Source organism: Pleurodeles waltl, chromosome 8, assembly GCF_031143425.1.
Source record: "Pleurodeles waltl isolate 20211129_DDA chromosome 8, aPleWal1.hap1.20221129, whole genome shotgun sequence".
Classification (NCBI taxonomy): domain Eukaryota; kingdom Metazoa; phylum Chordata; class Amphibia; order Caudata; family Salamandridae; genus Pleurodeles; species Pleurodeles waltl.
Window position 1 is genome coordinate 669440998 of NC_090447.1, and position 25157 is coordinate 669466154.

Below are 25157 nucleotides of genomic sequence, written 5' to 3' on the forward strand. Positions count from 1 at the left end.
TCAGTATGAGGATAAGTGATATACACAAGATATATGTACACAAACCAACATTAGGTAAGTAATAGCAAGAAAAGTAATGCACACAGTGTAGAATTCCAGTAGATTGCAATAGAAGCACATAGGTATAGGGGCAACACAAACCATATACTCCAAAAGTGGAATGCGAACCACGAATGGACCCCAAACCTATGTGAGCTTGTAGATGGTTGCTGGGACTGTAAGAAAACAGTGAGGGTTAGAAAAATAGCCCACCCCAAGACCCTGAAAAGTAGGTGTAAAGTGCACCTACTACCCCCAGAGAGCACAGAAGTCGTGATAGGGGGATTCTGCAGGAAGAACAAACACCAGCAATGCAACAACAGTGGATTTCTGGACCTGAGTACCTGTAAGACAAGGGGACCAAGTCCAATAGTCGCGACAGTGTCTAGAGTGGGCAGGAGCCCAGGAAATGCCAGCTGAGGGTGCAAGGAAGCTGCCACCGGTTGAAAGAAACTTGGAGTTCTGCAAGAAAGAAGAGGACTAGGGACTTCTCCTTTGGAAGATGGATGTCCCACTTCATGATGAAGCTTGCAGAGGTGTTCCCACGCAGAAAGACAGCAAACAAGCCTTGCTAACTGCAAGGGTCACGGTAGAGGATGTTGCCACTTGAAGGAGGGGACAGAGGGGGCGCCCAGCAACTGAGGGAGCCCTCACAGAAGCAGGCAGCACCCGCAAAAGTACCCTTACAGGCACTTGGAAGAAAAGTGAACCGGAGTCCACTCAAAGTCACAAAAAAAGGGAGTCCCACGATGCCGGAGGACAACTCAGAAGGTTGTACACTGCAGGAAGGAGTACCGGAGACCCAGGCGTGGCTGTGCACGAAGGAAATCCTGGAAGAGTGCACAGGTGCCAGAGCAGCTGCAAACCACGCGGTACACAGCAATGTAGTCTAGCGTCGGGAGGCAAGGACTTACCGCCACCAAACTTGGACTGAAGAGTCACTGGACTGTGGGAGTCACTTGGACAGAGTTGCTGTGTTCCCGGGACAACGCTCATCAGGATGTGAGGGGACCCAGAGGACCAGTGTTGCAGTCTTTTGGTGCCTGCGTTAGCAGGGGGAAGATTCCGTCGACCCAGTGGAGATTTCTTCGGAGCTTCTGGTGCAGGATGAAGGCAGGCTACCCCCAGAGCATGCACCACCAGGAAACAGTCGAGAAAGCCGGCCCGATTAGGCGCTACAATGTTGCTGGTAGTCGTTTTGCTACTTTGTTGCAGTTTTGCAGGCGTCCTGAGCAGTCAGCGGTCGAACCTTTGGTAGAAGGTGAAGAGGGAGATGCAGACGAACTCTGGTGAGCTCTTGCATTCGTTATCTGAAGAATTCCCCAAAGCAGAGACCCTAAATAGCCAGAAAAGGAGGTTTGGCTACCAGGTTAGGAGGATTGGCTACCAAGAGAGGTAAGAGCCTATCAGAAGGAGCCTCTGACGTCACCTGCTGGCACTGGCCACTCAGAGCAGTCCAGTGTGCCCCCAACACCTCTGTTTCCAAGATGGCAGAGGTCTGGGACACACTGGAGGAGCTCTGGGCACCTCCCCTGGGAGGTAGTGGTCAGGGGAGTGGTCACTTCCCTTTCCTTTGTCCAGTTTCGCGCCAGAGCAGGGCTGGGGAATCCCTGAACCGGGGTAGACTGGCTTATGCAGAGAAGGGCACCATCTGTACCCATCAAAGCATTTCCAGAGGCTGGGGGAGGCTACTCCTCACCAGCCCTTCACACCTATTTCCAAAGGGAGAGGGTGCAACACCCTCTCTCAGAGGAAATCCTTTGTTCTGCCTTCCTGGGCTAGGGCTGCCTGGACCCCAGGAGGGCAGAAACCTGTCTGAGGGGTTGGCAGCAGCTGCAGTGGAGACCCCGGAAAGGCAGTTTGGCAGTACCCGGGTACTGTGCTAGAGACCCGGGGGATCATGGAATTGTCCCCCCAATACCAGAATGGTGTAGTGCATGTGTGTAATGGTGTCCCCGCACTCACAAAGTCCGGGGAATTTGCCCTGAACGATGTGGGGGCACCTTGGCTAGTGCCAGGGTGCCCACACACTAAGTAACTTTGCATCCAACCTTCACCAGATGAAGGTTAGATATATAGGTGACTTATAAGTTACTTAAGTGCAGTGGTAAATGGCTGTGAAATAACGTGGACGTTATTTCGCGCAGGCTGCAGTGGCAGGCCTGTGTAAGAATTGTTAGAGCTCCCTATGGGTGGCAAAAGAAATGCTGCAGCCCATAGGGATCTCCTGGAACGCCAATACCCTGGGTACCTCAGTACTATACACAAGGGAATTATATGGGTGTACCAGTATGCCAATGTGAATTGGTAAATTTAGTCACTAGCCTGTTAGTGAAAAATTTGGAAAGTAGACCGAACATAACCACTGAGGTTCTGGTTAGCAGAGCCTCAGTGAGACAGTCAGGCATCACACAGGGAACACATACAGGGCACATACGTATGAACACTGTGGCCCTGCCTGGCAGGGTCCCAGTGACACATAGACTAAAACAACATATATACAGTGAAATATGGGGGTAACATGCCAGGCAAGATGGCACTTTCCTACACACATTCATACAACCTTTTCATTATCTTAAATCTTGTATCATTATAGCCTCATTCTAAACTTTCATGCCAAAGCACTAGATTTTACTGCATCAGTTAGGCGAGATATGTTGCCATAGGCTGTAGGTAGCATTAATAAATATACCTTGTTTAAAAAATTAGGAGCAAGAGGAACATTATTATGAAAGTCTTTTATTCAGCCTCCATACTGAATACACTGAAACCGTAAGTATAATGGCCCCTTGTTGAGAAAATGGGTTCTTATTTGGGGATCAGGTGGATGACTGGTGACCAAAGAGAAGCGTACATCAAAATACGCTGTCACAGGTCTATTGGATATTAAGAGGATTGAAGGATATTTAATTGAATTCAAACCAATATTAAATAATGTGTTTTTCAAGTTTCCCTAAGTAACAGCATAGTCATTATCCCTGGTGTCCTTAGTTCGACCAATATGAAAGCTCCAGCAGTTGTTTATGGCTTTCTTCAGGACTAGGTCCTTGCTGCAATATCCACTACCTATCATGTACATGTTCCTAAAGTCTGATGTATCGAATGTGCATAGAAACAATTTTGAGTAAAGTGAAAACAGCTATTCTTAATGTCCACCTGGTTCCTTGGCTTTTGACTATTTAGAATAGAAGACAATAAAAAACAGCCAGATGTCCAAAGTAAGAACCTGTCTTACTGTTTGAAGTATGAAAGCCATTTTGGAAGATACCAGTAGATTTCTGAAAAATAACATTATAAATGCCAAAGCAGAGCTTGTTGCACCAGGGCACTCAACTGTATTTGTCTAAACACAAGAGAACTCTTTAAAAAAGCCATGTATTTATGAAAGACACAAAGAGAGGGAACCTTAGTGGCATGTAGTCTTTCTTACTCAATCCAAGTGCTTTACAGTGGCTTCTCTAGAAGTTAATTTTAAATAGGCTCTCATTGGAACACAGATGAAGCTGGTAGGGAGACAGACTGTCAGACACATATATATACACACACACACACATATATATACAAATTCAAACATTTTAGGCAAACACCACTGTAGTGAAAAATAGCTGGGTAAATGAATGTGTGTGGCAAGGTGCAATGTTTCTTTCTTTTTCTATGTGGCGTCCTGCACTTTCAACTGCTGTGGTGGAGGGGCCCAAGGGGGACAAGGATAAGACTAATATAGCTGAGGCACAGGCCACATTTAGCTCCCCTCTAGAGATGCTAGTGGTGCTATGCAAGGGGGCGGTATATACCAAGGTTCCGCCTGGAATGCCTGTTGGACTTGCACAATAATGTTTGTCTCTCTCTCTCTATTTTTTGTGTACATATGCAGAGCATCTTAGCTCTAGGAGCTTTAACGTATTCCAGAATCTTTTATTTGGATGACGTGATACTTAATACAATACTACTCAAGAAACAGTGTACTGTCTCAATTGCAAGCAGCAGCAAGGACACTAAGCACCCCATGAAATTAGAAGCTGTTGAAGACATAGTTTAGGAGCCAGGCCTCCTCTTTGATAAAGATATGGATACATCCATTCTCACAGCCCACTCGTTTTTGGGGAATTTGAACATATCCAACACATTACCTTCTCAAGTGTGGAAGAAATTCCTGGTTTCCTCTGCACTTTCTATGCCCCCTTCCTTGGCCTGAAAGGGAAGAGCTCAAGGGAAGAGGTTCTCTTGAAACCTGAAGTTTTTTTGTTTGTATTGGCGTGCAGCACACCATGCGTTCTAATAGTACATTTCCGTAAATTGTAAGCCGCCAGCAACAAAAGGCCCGGTTGCTTTAAGTGCGATCAGAATTTATGGGCACCCCTCAACCTCCTCAGCACCAATCTGAACAGGAGAGGTACTTTTGGAAAGGGAACACTCTCCCCTTTCCAACTACATCTTTTCCTAATGGATCTGTTCTCCAGAATTGCTGCAGAATGGTGGTCCTTAAGCAGGGATTCACCAATCCACCAATGGATGGTTTTAAAGGGGGAGCAGCCTCCCAGGCATGGCCAATTGCTTTCTCCACCTTGGTGCTGTAGTCTTTCTACCCATTCTGGGGTGGGCAGATTAGGGGTTGTACCCCAATCTGCCTAGCCCAGGGTGGCAGGAAGCTCATAAGATACCAGGGATAGGTGATAAAAATAAAACGAATGGGGCTGGGACTAGTTGATCCTGGCATCAGGCTGCACTGCACCTCTTATCCATGGGGGGTAGATAGCCTTTCTGCCATCTTATGAGGATGGCATCTTACCATTCCTGAGGCCAAAACCTTATATAAATACTCTGTAAAGAAAGTCCCCATCTAAAGTCTTTGGTGTACACAATCAGGATAGTAACCAGTGCATGAGTCTTTCATGAGGAGGACCATTTGGTCAGTGTTGTGTGCATTATGTTTTATGGTGAAAGGAGTTTGTTTGCTGCACCTGAGTATGATCTTGTGCTAAACAATGAAATAATGACTGGTACGACAGGCGTAGCAATCATGTTCGAATTTACACGTCAAATCACAAGAGCAATTTCACATATTCCAAGTGTGGCTAGAATTGTCCTGGTGTTTATGTGCTTTGATACCTTTTTTGGGATCACACTAGCCTCTTAGGTCTGAACTTGCAACTCTCACTTATACATAGTTGAGCATGTCAGAAAACAGGTCTACTGCTTTTAATGGTCTAGCTACCGTAATCAGAGTTAGTTATCAATGAGATTCAAAACAGACCATGTGGCAGTTTTTAATTGACATTCACTAAACAGTCAAAGAAGAGTGTACAGTGCATTCACGTGCACTGATGAACATTCAGGAAGCTTACATGGATCTCATTCTGGGGAGCTTCACTCAAATTAGGCTATAACAGTGGGCGCACACCAGTATTGACACCTGCCCTCCTGAGAACAGTAAGATGAAATGTTCACGTTAGGGACGAAGAGTGAGCCATCGCATAAGTCCAAGGGTTATGAGTATGTATCTTCTGTAGATACAAAGAACAGCATAGAACATAATGCCTGCCACCCCCCTCCCCGCACACACACAAGTCCCTCTTGCCTGCCCAACATCAGTTACAAATGTGTCACATCATGGCTGAGTAAATATGTGTAGTGCTTTCCTCTTATTTAGTTTTTAAGCACTAACATAACACAACAGAAATGCACTTCTGAGGTCAAAGAAGACTTTTATTGTTGTTATATGAATGACGAATTAGTAGCTTTCAAGTCCGCGTTAATCAAACAAAATATATCAGTTTGCAATATACACAGCAGGTTATATTTATAAGATATTGAATGCAAAGCAAAACAAATACTTCACCGTGTAGGAACTATTTACAGCTACATCTTTCTAAGGTCTGCAAGCTGATGACCCCTGTCAGCCGCGAGAAAGAGTTTCATCTACCCACACGGGATGCTGGCAGCTGGCGCCAAGCTCCAGCACGAGGTCCGGCAGATTCGAATCTGACTCTCTGCAGCCTGTTACATTCGTTACAAAGGTGTGCCCCCTCCTCTCAGACCTGGGAAACTGAGCAAGCCTTTTGGAGACTGGCCAGGTCTCCAAGACTACTCCTGTTCCCAAGCTCAAGCGAGGAAAAACAACGCCCATGTACCCTCTCTTATCAGGTCTAGTCTACTGTGAGAGCAAAACATCTTGGTTCATCTGGTGCAAAAACACAGCTTGGAAAAATACAGCTTGGATTCTCAACTGCAATGTCTAACTCCACGTTAAAGGCAATGGGCAGCTAACCTAAATATCAAATGCAATGTCATGTTAAAGGCAATAGGCAGCTAACCTAAATATCAAATGCAATGTCTAGTGTCATGTCAAAGCCAATAGGCATCTAAGCTGAATACAAAATGCAATGTCTTATATCATGTCAAAGCCCATAGGCAGCTGAGCTGAATATAAAATGCAATGTATAATATCATGTCAAAGCCAATAGGCAGCTGAGCTGAATACAAAATGCAATGTATAATATCATGTCAAAGCCAATAGGCAGCGGAGCTGAATACAAAATGTAATGTATAATATCATGTCAAAGCCAATAGGCAGTTAAGCTGAATACAAAATGTAATATATGATATCATGTCAAAGCCAATATGCAGAATATCTAATAGCATGTCAAAGTCAATAGGCAGAATACAGAATGTAATGGCTAATGCAATGTCAAAGCCCATAGGCGGCTAAACTGAATACAGAAAGTAATGGCTAATGCCATGTCAAAGCCCATAGGCGGCCAAACTGAACAAAACATACCATGTGCTACTGGTGAACATTGAGCAACTAATATGCGCAGTGGTGAAACACAAAGTCATTGGTCAAAACAAGACTTATCAAATGGCAGGATAATATGTTTGCATTGGCCCCCTAATGTTGTGCAGCTGCCTGCTTGTGGGATAGTAGAGTAAAGGATTTCCAGCTGCTTCTTGCAGTATATTATATTTTTTATCAATAGCTTACTTGCTGGAGTACGGTATCTGCCCCACACAGGCCACTTATCATTTGGCTAGTAGGGCTATTGAGATAAACCATCTGGCACTCATCTCCACAGCAGGATACATCCTAATAGGGCTATTTTTAGGGAAGGCGTGAGGGTCACTTCTGTCATGTTCGATAGCATATGAAATAACATATCCCAAAATGTGTAGATTTGCATGCAGTACTAGGTCATATGGGTAAAGTCTGTTTCTGACATGTTACACCTCACGCAGCGGGAATCGGCTTTCAGGTTTAGTTTGAATGAACAGATGAAGTGTGTGGTGTATAAATTTAAAATTTAGTAATTGAATCCTTCCACTGGAGAAAAGTTCCCCGTTTTTGGCTGCAACAATTTGTCTGCTACTAATCGGCAATATGTTTTAGCCCCCTTGTGTTTTAGCCCAGGGTATTGTAACAGTGGCCTCAGAGAGCATGATAGTGTAAAGTTTGGATACTAAGTGTTTGTGGGTGAGGGTAGTGCAAAGTAAAGTCCAGGTTTTGCAGCTGTGTGGCTTCTGGGGGAATGTGGGAAATTTGACACAGCATCCTTAGTCAGTAGTATGTAAATGGATTATCCAGAAAGGCGCCATTTGGAAAACTGTCACCAGTCTTGATGATACATCGCTAATGCATTTTCTACAGTGTTGCCTTATCCCCTGTAGGAGTCATCGAAGGAAAATGTATTATTGGTTGTTCCGGGCGTACAAGATTTGGCATGCAAGCAGTCTGCAGAGTCCCTCTCCTGCTAATTGTGTGCATGAGACAGCAGTCATTTCAGCACAATGATAACAAGGGGCTGACCTTATCAGGGTGCTAATCGTTGCTTGGTGCACAATGTGCTGTATTGCCAGGTGTGTGTTGTGTAAGCTGGTTGGTGCAGCCAGAAGTGTGCATATTGTGCCTGCATGCACAATAATAAAGTTGGTTGGCTCTGTATAGTGCAAAAAGAGATAATTCTAATGCTCTATTTTGTGGTAGTGTGGTCGAGCAGTAGGCTTATCAGAGGGTAGTGTTAAGCATTTGTTGTACACACACAGGCAATAAATGAGGAACACACACTCAAAGACAATTCCAGACCAGTAGGTTTTTATATAGAAAAATATCCTTTCTTAGTTTACTTTAAGAACCACAGGTTCAAGATTTACAAACAATACTTTAAATGAAAGGTATTACACTCAGGTATTCTGGGAACTTTGAATTATCACAACAGCATGTACAGTTTTGGTAAAAATGTCAATAAGCTATTTTAAAAGTGGACACAGTGAAAAAATCAACAGTTCCTGGGGGAGGTAAGTAAATGAGAAGTTCACAGGTAAGTAAAACACTTACAGGGTTCAATGTTGGATCCAAGGTAGCCCAGGGTTGGGGGTTCAAGGCAACCCCAAAGTTACCACACCAGCAGCTCAGGGCCGGTCAGGTGCAGAGGTCAAAGTGGTGCCCAAAACACATAGACTTCAATGGAAATAGGGGTGCCCCGGTTCCAGTCTGCCAGCAGGTAAGTACCCGCACCTTCAGAGGGCAGACCAGGGGGGTTTTGTAGGGCACCGGGGGGACACAAGCAGGCACAGAAAGTATACCCTCAGCGGCACAGGGGCGGCCGGGTGCAGAGTGCAAACAGGTGTCGGGTTTTCAATAAGGATCAATGGGGAGACCCAGGGGTCTCTTCAGTGATGCAGGCAGGCACAGTGGGGGGCTCCTCGGGGTAGCCGCCAACTGGGCTAGGCAGAGGGTTGCCTGGGGGTCGCTCCTGCACTGGAGTTCGGTTCCTTCAGGTCCTGGGGGCTGCGGATGCAGTGTGGTTTCCAGGCGTCGGGTTCCTTGAAGCAGGCAGTCGCGGTCAGGGGGAGCCTCTGGATTTCCTCTGCAGGCGTCGCTGTGGGGGCTCGGGGGGTCAACTCTGGCTACTCACGGGCTCGCAGTCGCCGGGGAGTCCTCTCTGTAGATTAGTTTTCCTCAGGTCGAGCCGGGAGCGTCGGGTGCAGAGTGGAAAGTCTCACGCTTCCGGCGGGAAACGTGTGGTCTTTAAAAGTTGTTTCTTTGTTGCAAAGAGTTGCAGTTTCTTGAACAGGGCCACTGTTCTCTGGAGTTTCTTGGTCCTTTAGATGCAGGGTAGTCCTCTGAGGCTTCAGAGGTTGCTGGACCCTGTGGGATGCGTCGCTGTTGCAGTTTTCTTCGAAGTAGGGAGACAGGCCGGTGGGGATGGGGCCAAATCAGTTGTCGTCTCTGTCTTCACAGCAGGGCTTCAGGTCAGCAGTCCTTCTTCTTTAGGTTGCAGGAATCTATCTTCCTCGGTTCTGGGAGCCTCTAAATACTTAATTTAGGGGTGTGTTTAGGTCTGGGAGGGCAATAGCCAATGGCTACTGGCCCTGAGAGTGACTACACACTCTTTGTGCCTCCTCCCTGTGGGGAGGGGGGCACATCCCTAATTCTATTGGGGGAATCCTCCATCTGCAAGATGGAGGATTTCTAAAAGTAAGAGTCACCTCAGATCAGAACACCTTAGGGGCTGTCCTGACTGGGGAGTGACTCCTCCTTGTTTTTCTCATTATCTCCTCCAGCCTTGCCGCCAAAAGTGGGGGCAGTGGCCGGAGGGGCGGGCATCTCCACTAGCTGGGATGCCCTGTGGCGCTGTAACAAAGGGGGTGAGCCTTTGAGGCTCACCGCCAGGTGTTACAGTTCCTGCAGGGGGAGGTGAGAAGCACCTCCACCCAGTACAGGCTTTGTTCCTGGCCACAGAGTGACAAAGGCACTCTCCCCATGTGGCCAGCAACATGTCTGGTGTGTGGCAGGCTGTGCCTTTATTGTGCTGAGAAGTTTGATACCAAACTTCCCAGTTTTCAGTGTAGCCATTATGGTGCTGTGGAGTTCGTGTTTGACAGACTCCCAGACCATATTCTCTTATGGCTACCCTGCACTTACAATGTCTAAGGTTTTGATTAGACACTGTAGGGGCATAGTGCTCATGCACCTATGCCCTCACCTGTGGTATAGTGCACCCTGCCTTAGGGCTGTAAGGCCTGCTAGAGGGGTGACTTATCTATGCCATAGGCAGTGTGAGGTTGGCATGGCAGTCTGCGGGGAGTGCCATGTCAACATTTTCTCCCCACCAGCACACACAAGCTGGCAAGCAGTGTGTATGTGCTGAGTGAGGGGTCCCCAGGGTGGCATAAGACATGGTGCAGCCCTTAGAGACCTTCCCTGACAACAGGGCCCTTTGTACCAGGAGTACCAGTTAGAAGGGACTTACTTGGGTGCCAGGGTTGTGCCAATTGTGGAGACAAAGGTACAGTTTAGGGAAAGAAGACTGGTGCTGGGGCCTGGTTAGCAGGGTCCCAGCACACTTTCAAATCATAACTTGGCATCAGCAAAGGCAAAAAGTCAGGGGGTAACCATGCCAAGGAGGCATTTCCTTACACTTGTCCATTAGGGTCAGTAGTAGACTGTTCTGTTTTAGCCATGCTCACCCCATAATTCTCCACAAGGCCTGCAGTCTTCTATTTACTCGCCCAGGTACTGTACAGGTGAAAGTCTAAATCTCTAATTTGTGTGGATTGGGTTACTGAGAAATTAGTAGATTTCTTCCAATTAACCGTGGTGCCGGATAGCACTTAACAAAGCATTAATTCCCTGATGACTGGGCTATGGGTTTGAGCTGTGTTGCATAGGTATAGTTATATTATCAGCATAAAGAGAAACCACAAAGTTTCACTGAGAAAATGCGAGGCTGCGGTGGCTATGAAGCTGATATAAAATGCATGTCAGAGATTCTAAGACATAAGGCAAGGAGGAAACTGGGCCGCCCTGGCGTGTGCCTCTCTGGATGGGGAAGGGGTCAGAAAGCAGTCCTTTCAGGAGTACCTTCTTAGTGAGGCTGGAATACAAAAGCACAACTAAGTTTAGAAAGGACTTAGGCAGTCCCAGCTGGCCAGCACAGCAAAGATGTAGACCCACTCCAAGCAGTCTAAGGTTCCGGTAAAACTGCTTCTGCTTCTTGACCAGGCTGAAATGGGTGGATTAGGGCAAAGAGTGGTTGGAGATTGGGAGATGTAGATCTGCCCAGGATAAACCCCATTTAGTCCGTAAGGACCAAGTCCAGGAGAAGCAATAACAGAGATTTGCCAATATCTTGGCGAAAAAGTTAGCATCTGTGTTTGTAAAGGATAATGGGATGGTGCAAATCTATACAGTGTGGAGGTTTACCCGGTTTCAGAAGGGTGATTAATATAGACTCTCAGAGGGGGCGTGGCTTCGGGGTTCAAGATGGCAGCCGCACTTTGAAAGTGCTCTGGACCCCTCCGTCATCTGCCCAAAGTAATCGCCAGTCTGGACGCGCTCCTGCACTACTAATTGTCCCCGTGGATGCTCCGGCGGGTGTGGACGAGGACGCGGCGATCATAGAGGTCGCGGCGCCCCTGTGGAGGCGGAAAACTCGAACGGACGCAGCGGGCCAATATGGCGGCCAAGGCCTGTTTCGGCCGTGGTGGTGCGCACCCTCGTCGGAGGTGCACCTAAGGCGAAGGAGCTGGGTGAGCCATGTGAGCTCGGCTCAGTCTGCCGCTGCACCCTCATAGGAACCTTGGTGAAGGCCCCTGGTGAGGATCTGAAGGGAGGAGGCGGCGTTCGGCTGACCTCAGAGTTTGCAGTAGGGCACTCCCCCTCTGTGGCCACCCCTTGCCTCGAGGATTCCCTCCGGGCGCCCCGGACCTTGTCGGTAGACGCCCCCTGACTGCCCCGTGAAGCGTGCGGGCCCATGCGGTGGGGGCGCCGAGCGGGTTGGGCGGGCCCACCAGGACCGGCACGGCCGAGCGAAGGGCTTAACTAGACTCTAAAAGAGGGGGGCAGCAGTTGGCTGCCCCGAAGACGGCGGGGGCGTTCCTCATCGGTGGGGCGCCCCCTGGAGTGGAGATCCCCTCCTGAACGCACACTCGCGTTCGAGCCACCCCAGCCTCTGCGGCCGGCGGGAACAGGCCTTTCCCCGACTGGGCTGCCTCGTGTGGTGGAGGCAGAGTGTCGTCCAGAGGCACTGTGACAATCCGTTGGCGCTGTTGTCCCGTTGCGCCCCCTCCCGTGCGACTGGAGGACACAGAAGAGCAGGGGTGGGTGAAAGAAAAGCGGGGCCTACTCTTGCGCTATGGAGAGCGCTGGGGCCACGACCTGAGACTGAAGGATTGATTGGGGGTTTGTCGAATCGGTCCCCGGACCCTGGCTGGACTCGGAGATAGAAAGACTGGTCTCTCCCCCCAGGTCGGGTGGTCAGTTTTGGGGCGCCTGAGTTTGCCTTCCGGGGCCAGGCGTGGGGGCCCGCGCATACCCCGATCGGTCCTCCCGGGTGGTGGCGGAACTGATCGTCTCATCACCAAGAAGGAAGAGAGACCCACCTGGTGCCCCCCCCCCCCCATTTCTGGCTGCATGAGCGTCTGCCCTCCTTGGGCTGATTGAGCCCCTAACAGCCCAAAGTGGCAGGAACTAAAGATTCCAATCCCGTTGAGTGTCCTGCACAGCGCTGCCGACCCTTTACGAGACCATGGGAAAGGATAAAGCAACAAAACACTCGTCAGCATCCCAACAAAAGATTGACCAGTTCACCATACCGGCGGCCTCTCGGAGTGATGGAGACGCCCCCATCGGAGGAACCACCTCACCTGATGGAGTGAATGCCATTCTACAGGCGATCCAAACCTCGCAACTTGCTGTGGAGACTAAAATTGGAGAGGTAAAGAAAGACTTGGGCCTCATAAGACAAGATCTCAGAAACGCTGTAGGTCGCATTACCGCTGTGGAGGCCCGCGTCTCACAAACTGAAGATGACCTGTCTGACCTCAGGGCCAAAGTAACCCAACTACAAACCTGCACTGGAGAGCTGCACCAACGCGCTGAGGATGGCCAAAACAGCTCCAGACGCAACAACCTCCGCTTGGTTGGTTTTCCGGAAGTTGCAGAAGATAACAAGACACTCGATTTTCTGGAACAGTGGATCAAGACCTGGATGCCGGAGCACGCGCTCTCATCTTGGTTCGCGGTCGAGCGGGTGCACAGAGCCCTGGCCCCGCGGCCTCCTCCCGGCGGACCCAAAAGACCTATTATAGCATGCTTCGTTAATTTTAAAGACCGGGACAGCATCCTAAGGGAAGCCAGGCAATCAGCTGACCTCTGCTGGAACAATGACAAGATCTTAATATTCCCTGACTACACCAGGGAGGTCCAAGCCCGACGCCAGTCATATGAACGGGTCAAACAAAAGCTCCGGCCGATGCAGCTCTCGTACATGCTCCTCTTCCCGGCACGCCTAAAAGTCATCATGGCAGGCAAAACATTCTTCTTCGATTCACCGGAGGAAGCGTGGGACTGGCTGACGGAGGAAGGCATCAGGAGTCGGAATGGTGCAGTGAGTGCGAGTGCCTCCTCCGAAGGCGGTGCTGGGCCCCAACCAGCCACACATAGAAGCCGCAGGCATACCAGGTCCAGGCAGGGAGGGAAGAGAGTGTCCAAGGACCCGCCTGGGCGTGATCCTGGTTTGGAAGCTGGTCCCCAGTCGAGGGTGACTGGCGCATAAACTCCGGGATCCCGTTCCCCGTTGCGGATGTCGGGTATTGACAACTTGAGCCAGTCCCCTGTACTTGGATAGCACCCAACTGAGGATCCATAGGGATCCTATGGATGACGCTCGGCTCTGTGGGGCACCGACCAGCTTAAATTGAAACACTTCCACAGATGTCAGCCACTGTTCCACTTGCCAGCCGGTTCGCCACACTTAACTTTCACTGTTTAATGGTCTAATAATCCATCTGAATGGAGGGGTCCATCACTTCACCTTAGTGACAGCCTACCTGGCTGTGTTACCTTGTTTGGGTAGTTGGGCGACAGATGCTTCCGGGGTTGAAGTATGGGGGGGGTAGTTGGGGGGGGTGAAGTTACCATAGGGATTTAGTAATGCTACTTTATTAAGTTTCCATTTCCTTGCTGTTGCTTTTGTTTTCATCACTCTTATTTGGCTGGGACGGCCGAACTCGGACCCCTTGGTGGGCTCCCAATATCATGTTGCACCGACACAATGGACAGGTGGCCCGTTCTAACTCAAATGTTGTGGAACGTAAATGGACTGCTGGACAAAATCAAGAGGTCTGCAGTCTTTAGTACCCTTTTGTAGTAGTACCCTTGTCTTACTACAAAAAAACTCACCTGCTTGGTACCCTTTTCCCTATGTTGGCGCGAGGGGGATATGATAAAGTCTACCACTCTGGTTTTGCACGCGGGTCAAGGGGAGTGGCCATTCTTCTTCATCGCTCACTGCTAATGGTCGTCACCTCTATGAGGTCCGATCCGCAAGGGAGGTTTGTGATGGTGTCCGGGTCGCTTCACGGATCGCCGTGTAACTTTGTATGCGCCTATGCCCCCCAAACTGGATTCGATAATTTTTTACTAGTGCTCCGCGGGGCTCTGGCAGACCTCCCTCAGGGTTCCACCCTAGTGGGAGGAGACTTTAACTCAGTCCTGGATCCCTCATTAGACATCTCCGGGACAGTATCGGCCTCTCGAACTGCAAGGGCATCTAGCCTACACGGATGGGCGGAAAGCCTCAGAATGTGCGAGGTGTGGAGAACCTGGCACCCAAGAATGAGGCAATACACACACACTTCGGCAGCCCACCAATCGCACGCTAGAATTAACCTTATGTTTATGCCGGCTCAGGATGTATCTAACGTCACAGATGCAGAGATCTTGCCTCGGGGGTTTCTGACCAATCACCAGTGCGGATCAGATTGGGTGGCTCAGACCCGACCCGACGTCTGCTATGGCGCCTAAATTCGTGGCATCTGCAGGAGGGCGAATACATTCAAGAAATCAGAGACCATCTTACCCAATATTTTGAACACAATTTGGGATCGGTGCGGTCCCCGGGCACAGTTTGGGCAGCTAGCAAGGCTACCCTTTGGGGTTACGCCAAACACCTTGTTTGTCTCCGGGAACGAGCTTGTGACGAACAGTTGTCAGTTCTAGAGGCCAAGGCACTACGACTTGAGCGCCAATGCTCAAGGGACACATCTACCTCCATACTAAGACAACTCACCAGAGAAGAGATCAAACACCTGGCCCTCGAATCCGCAAAACTCATTTGGAGAGCGAAGGCAGCCCATGTATACAGCTGGGGGGACAGGAACGGAAAGCTCCTGCACTGGCTGGCCACACAACCCCTAGCTGACAGGGTCATCTCGGAAATCCTCAATGAGTCCGGGACGCTCGCTAGATCCCCATGCGACATCGTACAAACCTTTGCTTCCTACTATACACGGTTGTTTGCGGAGCGCCCCAGACCGCCTGCCGAGAAAGAATCCCCCCTTCTAGAAGATGTTGTGGTTCCCAAGATCTCACAAGCAACTAAAGAGACTCTGGATGCAGAACTAACCCTTGCAGAAATAGCAGGGGCGATAACCAGCCTTTCATCAGGTAAAACCCCTGGCCCGGACGGCTTTCCGATGGAACTCTATCACTGATGTAATGACATACTGAGCCCCCACCTCCTCAACATGTATGAAGAGGGTGAGGGGGAGGGCCACTTTCCCTCCGGGATCGACCAGGCCACTATTGTGGTAATCCCCAAGACCCAGCCCCGTCGTGCAGCTGCTCGGCATACCGGCCCATTTCCCTTCTTAACACCGAAACCAAGGTGCTGTCAACCATACTTGATACCAGGTTGAAACCTGTCCTTCCCACGCTAATACACTCTGACCAATGTGGGTTTATGCCCTCACGCAGCACCAGACACTACATTAGGCAGCTGCACATGGCTTTGGCACACCGTGAGGTCCTGTCCGGGTCACCCCTGACTCTTCTCCTCCTGGACTTCGAAAAAGCCTTTGACACTGTGGACTGGTCCTATTTGGAACAAGTCCTCCGACACAATGGGATTGGACCAAAGTTCCGGGGCCTCGTTAAACTACTTTACTCTAATCCGACGGTCCATTCCCCATACGTCGCGGTACCCGTCGAGGATGGCCTCTATCCCCGTTGCTGTTCGCACTTGTGATAGACCCCTTGGCGAAACTACTGAGAGAGGACCCCCTGATAGATGGTTGGGCGTGGCCAGAAGGTCCTGAAGATAGAGTGGCACTATAGGCAGACGACGTTCTCGTTTACTTCTCAAATCCTGACACAAGAGGCCCACGGATCCTGGAGCTCCTGGACCTTTTCTCCCAGGCCTCCGGTCTGGCTCCAGACCCTGGCAAATCCCTCCTGGTCCCCCTACACCCTTCCAGGGAGTGCATCGACTGGCAACGTAATATTCAGACCCGACGAAATAATTTTAAATACCTAGGCATACACGTAGCCTTATTACCCGAGCTAGCATGGGAGTTAAATGTTTCGCCTCTTACCAAAAAAATTAAAGAAGACCTCCAAAAATGGAGGAACTTACCCCTAAACCTTCTGGGCAGAATGGCTCTCTACAAAATGATGATACTCCCCAGACTCCTATACCTCCTGCAGAATTTTCCACACCCAGCCCCCCGAAAGTGGTTAGCTGAAATGGAAACCGTGGCGCCTCGGTTTTTGTGGCACTGCTCCTGCCCTAAATTGGCCCTAGTCACATGCCAGAGAGATACCTATGATGGAGGGTTAAGCATGTCCAGTATCCACCTCTATGACCTAGCTACCCACCTCCTGATGATCAATGACTGGCTGGGGGGAGGTTGGTCTGATCCTGCTTACAGGCGAGAACTTCAGTCACTCGGCCATGCCAGAGTCTTTGATGCCCTATATGGGGGCCGGATCCCCCGTGACACCCCGGATGTCATGAGGGTAGTGCTGCTGGGTTGGCGTGCAGCCCAAAAAGTGACAGGCTGGTCGGAGCGCCTCACCCGGCAGACCCCCCTGTGGCAGGGGAGTCACCTACGAGAGGTCTCACCACTAGAGGGATTCCGAAAGTGGGACAATATTGGGATATCCACCCTAGGAGACGTCTGGGGAGAGTCACACATGCGGTCCTTTGCGGAATTCCAAGAAAACTACTCCCTAAATAAAACCCAATTCCACAAGTATTTACAGCTCAGACACGCTCTTCTGGTACATGTCAAACTGAAGGATATTGTTCCTGAATGCAGCCCTATGGAGGCGAAGATCCTGATGGGTGGCCTGGGCAAGGGAGGAATCTCCCAGCTTCACCGCTCCTTGCTCTCTAACACCGCCCCCTCCCTTGTAAGTCTTTGCCGGAAGTGGGAGGGCTTGGTAGGCCCTATTGAATAGACAGACTGGATAGACGTGTTGATGGCCCGTAGGACCCTATCCATGTCATCCAGATTCCGAGTACTCCAGACGTTCTTCCTCCACACAGCCTACCTCCCAGCTGAAAGACTCTTTAGGGCTGGCCTGCGGCAAACTTCAGTTTGTCCCCGATGTTCCAGCCCTGACGCAGATTTTTTCCATATGGTTTGGGCATGCCCCATCATATCGACGTACTGGAGGGCGATAGTGGGAGAAATCTCGAGGGTTCTACAATCAGAGGTGGAGGTCGCCCCCCTTCCCATCCTCCTTGGGGCAATGGGGGAGATGGAATTGGGGAGAGCGGACCGTATCTTTTTAGGAGTGGCGTGTCTGGTGGCAAAAAGAGATATCATGACGGAATGGAAGGCGGGAGCAACTCCCACATTGACTAAATGGAGGCGGGGTGTTGAATGGTGTGCGCTGTGTGAAAACTCTGTGTATGAGGCCAGAGGATGCCCAAACAAATACAACAAGATATGGGGGAGATGGGGTAGCATGTAGGGTGCCTGGCCGGTCACGGAGTGGGACCCTCCCCTGACATGCAGTTACAGAGGGAGTGGCCTCCTGGCGGGGGTCCTCTTGGCCCCCTCTGCCTCAACTGTCCAAAGCCCACAGGTCACGATATAACTTTGTTATCCCAGCACCATCCAGTTGATTATTCTCATGTTTATTGTGTGCACATAGCTTTTAATTCTGAAAGGCACAGGCCTCTGGTCACGTTTCCGTCGTCCCAACTTCATTTAGTTTTATTTTATTTAATATTATTTAGCGTCATGATATTTGTTTATGTCACGTTATTTTTATGCTAACATTATGGTTCGCTTTTCTTTGTATTTGGAATTTCTATGCATTTCTCTTCTATAATATCAATAAAAATATCTTTATAAAAAAAAATATAGACTCTAAGAGAGAGTGGGGAAGGGTGCCCACATGCACCGCATCGTTGTGCATCTGGAGTAACCCTGGGGCAAGTGTGGCAGAATAAGCTTTGTAAAATTCCAACAGAAACTCATAGCTACCCAGGGCCTACAGGTGAGGTTACCTCCTCCAGGGTAATGGGCACCTCCAGAAACTGCGTACGAGGACCCTCCATCCAGGGTAGGGTGATGCACACAAAATAGGCTGTGTAATCTTCACTAGAGTTGGAGACACTGGAGTCTTAAATTCCAGAGTAATATGTGACATGTTAGCGTGCCTGGTCCTTAGTAAGTAAACTTACAAGGGGACGCGTATAGGTCTAAGAACCTTTTGATTCGCATGGAGTATCCTAGCTATGTAGTAATAGATGACCATCAATAATCAATACACGAATCAACAATCGTTAGCAAAACATTAATCATCAGTGAATAGCGTCAACATCTCATGAATAACCACAACTCAATTAAACGTCTTATCAATTTTATTTCCATATTTGTTACAATACTAAGTCATAAGGTTAATTCAAACTTTTTTCAATTCACTCAAGATTAATTCATTAGTGATCACCTAACCTAATCAAAACTTCAGAAAACATGCGTTCTTATGCCTTAAAATAAGCAAATAAAGAAGAATGTGTTAAAATGAATAGCAGAGTTCAGCAAATCAGTCCATCAATCACTTGTCACCGTATATGTCAACGTCTCAGAATCAGAACCCTACCTAACACAGATTAGCAGTGGCATATGAGACTTCATGCAAAAACAATTTAGAACATGAATTTAGAAAAACATCTAGCTAGAAGAAAAACTATGAAACAGCGTAGTTGGTACCTAGAAAGAAAAGGCACAAAAGTCAGTCAGTCACATTGTCATAGCTACCTATCCATGGTATGGATCAGCAACAAAGTAAGTCTTCGTCTTCAGGTCATCAATCGATCAGCAACGCATCGGGCTCTCAAGAGCTTGAGCCCAATGACAGAATCTTGAATCTCTTCTCCCCCAATATCGCATCAGTTTCGGAGAAGGTTCTCTCCCCCATCAGTTCTGCCTCTAGATCTGAAGTTTTCCCCCTGTGTCACAACATTATATTCAAGTCACTCAGTCCATCCCCTAATTCCTAATTTGTAAATTAATCACCCTATATGACTTTTATTTTACAAATCTCTGAATTCTAGTATTTCAATGCTCTTAGGTTTTCGATTGGTTCACTGTATGATGTCTTCATCTTCCGGCTCATCAGGTATCAACAATGTTGCATCTTCTTCTCCAGTCAGTGTCTCTATTGTTCGAGTCCTGGGAAAGTACATCTCGTCTGCTTTACACCAGGTTTGATACAAATTTGATTCCCTCATCTCCTGTCCGTCGGTTCATTGCAGAATATCCTAGCTAAGCAAATTTTATTAACATAAGTCGTCAGGGTCAGTTCAACATGTCAGCTTTTCTACATTGCACGATTATTCAGCTTCTACATGAGGCCTGGCAAAACTAGGCCACAACTTCAGCTAAGTTAACTCTACAATATAATGCAAAACATATGTTAGACATTTTAATATGACATATAATTACATTTTTATTACGCGTTTTCAATATTTCATGCATTTTTATAATTTTAGTATAACTTGTGCATTCTGATGCCCAATCTCCCTGGGCACATTTTCAAACGTGCACATTAGTTTTCTACATTAATTTTCCTCTACATTTCATTATTATTGTTCAAAATGCATAAACACTCATTAATAATTTTAATTGACATGTCTGCGTCAGCAATCCCTCCTCTGATGACTAAATATGTCATCACATCACCTTTACCATCATTATTTTCATAATTCACTCTCCTCACTGTGTTTAATTTAATCTTTTGACAAAATTTACATGAACCCCATAATCTTGATATGCAAGCAATCACAAATAATATTCCCTGTATGATTTTTAATAATACCCCTTTCCAAATGTTACCAAGCCAATTTCCCACGGAAGCAAATCCCTTTCCAACCTTTTCCCAAACACCTGGTTCCTTCAATTCTTTCAAATCTTTACTCGAGTTAGTCAGGTTAGTAAGTAAGTCTCTTATCTCCTTGCAATTATCTGGAATATAACAACAACAATGCCTAGAGTTAATCATTTTACAGACTCTGCCGTCTTTCGCTAGAAGGATGTCTAAAGCAAGGCGATTATGAAGCGTCATACCTCTGTCTGCAACTAATTCTGTACCTATCAGGAGTATTGCTCCTGTAAAGTTTGTTAGCATGTTAGCCACAATAAAAGCCAACTTTCGTATCTTGATCAAATTCAGGATGACTTCCATTGAAGGAATCACTGCACCAAATATATCTCCCACAATAGCAAAAAGGTTTCCCTCCTATGTCGCTTATGATGTAATTCAGTCAACTTCGGAAACTTCTTTATGTCATCTATCTGATAAATCTTTGGGAAGACTACCCCTAAATAACATGTCCCATACCATCCCATACCATCCTCTTGGAAGGCGGTAATGCTCAAGGAGAGGTTTCTTCTAACGTTTTCTATCGCTTGTTGAGTGAGTATGTTGAAACGATGGATGCAAAGGATTGTCTTGTGTGTACGCAAAAAGCATTAAGTCCTCAAATATTATAGATACCAGGAATTGCAGGGTCCTGACCATTCAACATAAAAGTCCACTTACACTGAAACAAAAAGACATGCCTACATTCACTCGTTCCCACAAATAAAGTGTTTGTGCGTGATTTTGGCCCACAAAGCGTCCCTACGTGTAATGCATCTAATGCTAATTCCCCTTGCGTTTTAATTGCAGTGTAAGCATAATCATTCTTATAAGTTATTTTCTCTAAGCCTTTTTCTAATTTTTCTTTTAATGCTTTTTTCCTGTCATCAGCATGCCCTATGAAGCTCTTTTCTAAAGGTGTAAGCAAGCATGTAAGATAGTTTCTATGTGCATATGCGGTTCCAAACATTAGTGTAGGCTCAAAGAATCCTCTAGCTAATACTATATTGTGATCCTTAGCTACTCTACTCGGATACCTGATAATAGGAACATACGAAAACACCAAATCATAATTAGAGTAAAAATACTGTATATACTCTTGATTATAGAACCTTGTTAGTAGCCAACTATAGCTTATTCCATATGTTAATGGTAAGGTGTGGTACATAACTCCTTCCTCTACTGACGAAGGAATTTGCGTACACACAAGACAATCCTTTGCATCCATCGTTTCAACATACTCACTCAACAAGCAATAGAAAACGTTAGAAGAAACCTTTCCTTGAGCATTAGTGTAGTCATGCAAATACTTCTCATCTAACTTAAACCTCTCCTAAGCTGTTAGTGTAGTAGTCTCAGGAACAGAAGCACGATTGGCTCCTTTCGTATCAAGAACAGACATTCCCACAATCACTATTATAAACAGAATCCCACACATAATCGCCAATTCAGTGCTCATATTACAGCGCCTAGCATTCCTAACCTCATTATTTAACTCAGCCATGATCTGTAAAGAATCAGAAAGCAGAAGTAACTCTTATATAAAGTGCAGTAAAAATCAAAATTAAGGAAAAGGTTCTTCTCTCACCGTTCAGTTTCACATCCAGGAACCCTTTTCCTTTGTCAAAATCGATTAGCAGCTTGTCACATCAGGTTTTATGTCAAATCAGGTTATCAATGTCTCTTTCGTTCATTTTCAACAGCCTCTTCTTAGGTTTTTCAGATTGGCTCAACGATTCAGCTTCTTGTTTCTCTTCAGTTACATCAAAGTACTGACTCAGAACCTCTCTATCAAAGCAAAAGGACATAAACTCATGTTGCCATTCATTTGTAGTTCCATATGCCCATTCAGGACCTGCGTAACGCCAACTTGCTATTCTCTTTCTTTTGAACTTTCGATCACCACTTATTTCTCCTTCTCCTTCACTTAATTCTTCTTTTCTCGTATTATCTACCTCTTCCTCTATTGTTTCATTTATGACCAATTCATTTCTTTTCCCTACTTGTGACTCAGGCCAATTATCTCCTTTTCGCGATCCTTCTGTCAGTATTCTTCTCAGGATTGGACTCTTTTCCTTCTCTTTCTCTATGGTTTTTTCTCTTGATGGGCCTGCAACGGGCTCAGGAGGAGTCGGATCACTTTGACTTTGATCCGTCTCAACTCTTTCCCCCTCTTGGTCTGGCACTTGCTCTGTTTGCTTTTCAACACTGTCTGCTTCTGGGAGAACCCCTTCTGTGCTAGGCTCTCCTGCTGTATCCGTTGAGATTGATTCTTCTGCACCCTCCTGTAATTCTTCGCCTTGGTTCAATCTCAGGCTCTCTTGGTTCTTTTTCTGGTTCTGTTGTAGCAACCTGTTTCGCTGTTGTTGGTGCTCTCAAAAACACTTCTTCATGATCCTGTGGACATGCCACCTTCTTCATATGACTCACATGTATCCAGTTTGAGAGTCCTGCACACTTCACAGCTGTTGGAGTTGTTAGGACCCCCTGGTAAGGCCCTCTCCAGCATGGCTCTAAGCACGTCTTGCGAACATGTTTTCGGACAACGACCCAGTCTCCGCCTCTCATTTTGTGCCCTTTTTGTGGATGGGTGGCAGCGTGGTGGCCTGCACCTGCTGAGAGAAAGAGTGAACCACATCAGCCGGACCGTTGCAGTAGTCCAACACCATATCGTCTGTAGTATTTACAAGTGCATTGGCTGGAACTGCTGGTAATCTCATTGCTCTGCCCATGAGAATCTCGTGGGGCGACAGCCCTGTCTTCCTGTCAGGTGTATTTCTCATTGACATCAATACCAAAAGCAATGCATCTGGCCATTTCAGATTCGTAGCTGCACACTTCTTGGCAATTCTTGATTTCAAGGTACCATTCATCTGTTCCACTAATCCTGATGCTTCAGGGTGGTAACTACAATTCAACTTCAGCTCAATGTTTAGTGCTGCACATAAGAGTTTAATCACCTTGTTATTGAAGTGAGTTCCCCTATCTGATTCTAAAGAGATCTGAAACCCGAAACGTGGTATCAATTCCCTGAGCAACAACTTTGCTACTGTGAGACTGCCATTCCTTCTTGTGGGGTATGCTTCAATCCAGTGACTAAAGATACACACAATCACCAACAAGTACTTTAAACCGCCACACACAGGTATCTCAATTAAATCCAATTGCATACTGCTGAATGGTCCTCCTGCTCTTCCAATGTGGCTCAAATTCACCACTGTTCCTTTTCCCACATTTAGCTGCTGACAAATTATACAACAATACATACTGCCTCTGCTGCCTGTCCAAATTTAGGATTGAACCAGTCAATCTTGAACAATCGAACCATGGCATCCCTCCCAATGTGTGCCTGTCCGTAGTAATACCTGGCTATTTGTGACAATAAAATATTTGGCAGAACCATCTGACCCTCCTCGGAAACCCAAATTTAATCAGCTCTTTGGATACATTTCAGTTTTGACCAAGGTCGTTTCTCTTTCTTGTCAACATTATTTTGCAATGTTTTTAACTCTTCCAATGTATCGATCACTTCCAATGCAAAACAAATACATGTGTTGTCTTCTTCTGACATCTTTTCCCACTTATCTTTGAACGATATACAGTTCAATGCGCAAAACCTTGCGACTTGATCAGCATATCCATTTCCTAGTGAGATGTAGTCCTGTGTCTTTTGATGTGCACTGCATTTCACCACAGCAATTTCTGCAAGTAACTGTATTGCATACAGCAATTCCTTTATTCTGTTGCTATTTCTCACTGGTGTACCAGTAGAGGTCAGGAAACCTCTTTGCGACCAGAATTGACCAAAATCATGAACAATTCCAAATCCATATTGGCTATCTGTGTATATGGTAACTTTCAATTTCGCGGATACATGGCATGCTCTAGTAAGAGCTACCAATTCTGCTACTTGTGCAGAATGTACACCTCAAAGCCAAGAAGCTTTGAAAGTACTTGTAATCGTGCACACAACATATCCTGCTTTCAATGTTCCTGTACCATCTCTAAGACATGAGCCATCGACAAAGACAATTTGGTCATTTTCTTCCAATTGTGTATCTCTGATATCTGGTCTGGGTTTTGTGCACAATTCAGTTACCTCAAGACATTCATGCTCAATATCTTCTTCCTTTTCCATTTCAACAGTATCACTTGGAAGCAATGTTTCCGGGTTCAGTACTGTACATCTCTTCAGTGTTGCATTTGGAGCACCTAGAATGCTCGTCTCATACCTTGTCAGTCTGGCACCAGTCAAATACTGTGTTTTCGTCCTTGTCAGTAAGATTTCAACAAAGTGAGGTACCATTACCGTCAATGAGTATCCCATCACCACTCCCTCACATTGTGAAAGGCTTTGACCAACTGCGGCAACTGCGCACAAACAACATGGTAAGGCTGCTGCAACTGGGTCCAAGGTAGCTGAAAAATAGGCTACTGGGCGATAAGCACCTCCATGGACCTGTGTCAAGACAGACAAAGAACAAGCATCACATTCATGACAAAGCAATGTGAATGGCTTCGTGTAATTTGGCATTCCCAACGCTGGAACTCTGCACAAACTTTCTCTCAACTTAGTGAACGCTTTCATCTGATCCTGGTCTAATGTAATGGGATCTGTATCCTCCTTATGCGTCAGCTGCTGCAATGGTTTGGCAATCTCAGCAAAATCCGGAATCCACTGACGACAGTAACCTACCATTCCCAGAAACATTCTGACATCTCTCCGTGAAGTCGGGGGACTTCTCTGCAGTATCATTGCAATTCTTTCTCAGGAAATTCTTCTTGACCCTTTCTCAATTTGGTGTCCCAGATATTTCACTAACTTCTGACAGTACTACTATTTCAAAGGTGACACTTTATGTCCGAGCTTTCCCAAACGATTTATCAGGGCAATTGAGTCATACTTACACTCGTCCCTTGTTTTGGATGTAATCAGTAAGTCATCAATGTACGGCACCAGAGT

At 47.0% G+C, this 25157-nt stretch overlaps 1 protein-coding gene across 9 annotated transcripts in view; it reads left to right on the forward strand.

Moving 5' to 3' along the window:
• The window catches only part of RIOX2 (ribosomal oxygenase 2), a 1008555-nt gene that overhangs the window by 839309 nt on the left and 144089 nt on the right, over positions 1-25157 (forward strand). The window lies entirely within an intron of this gene.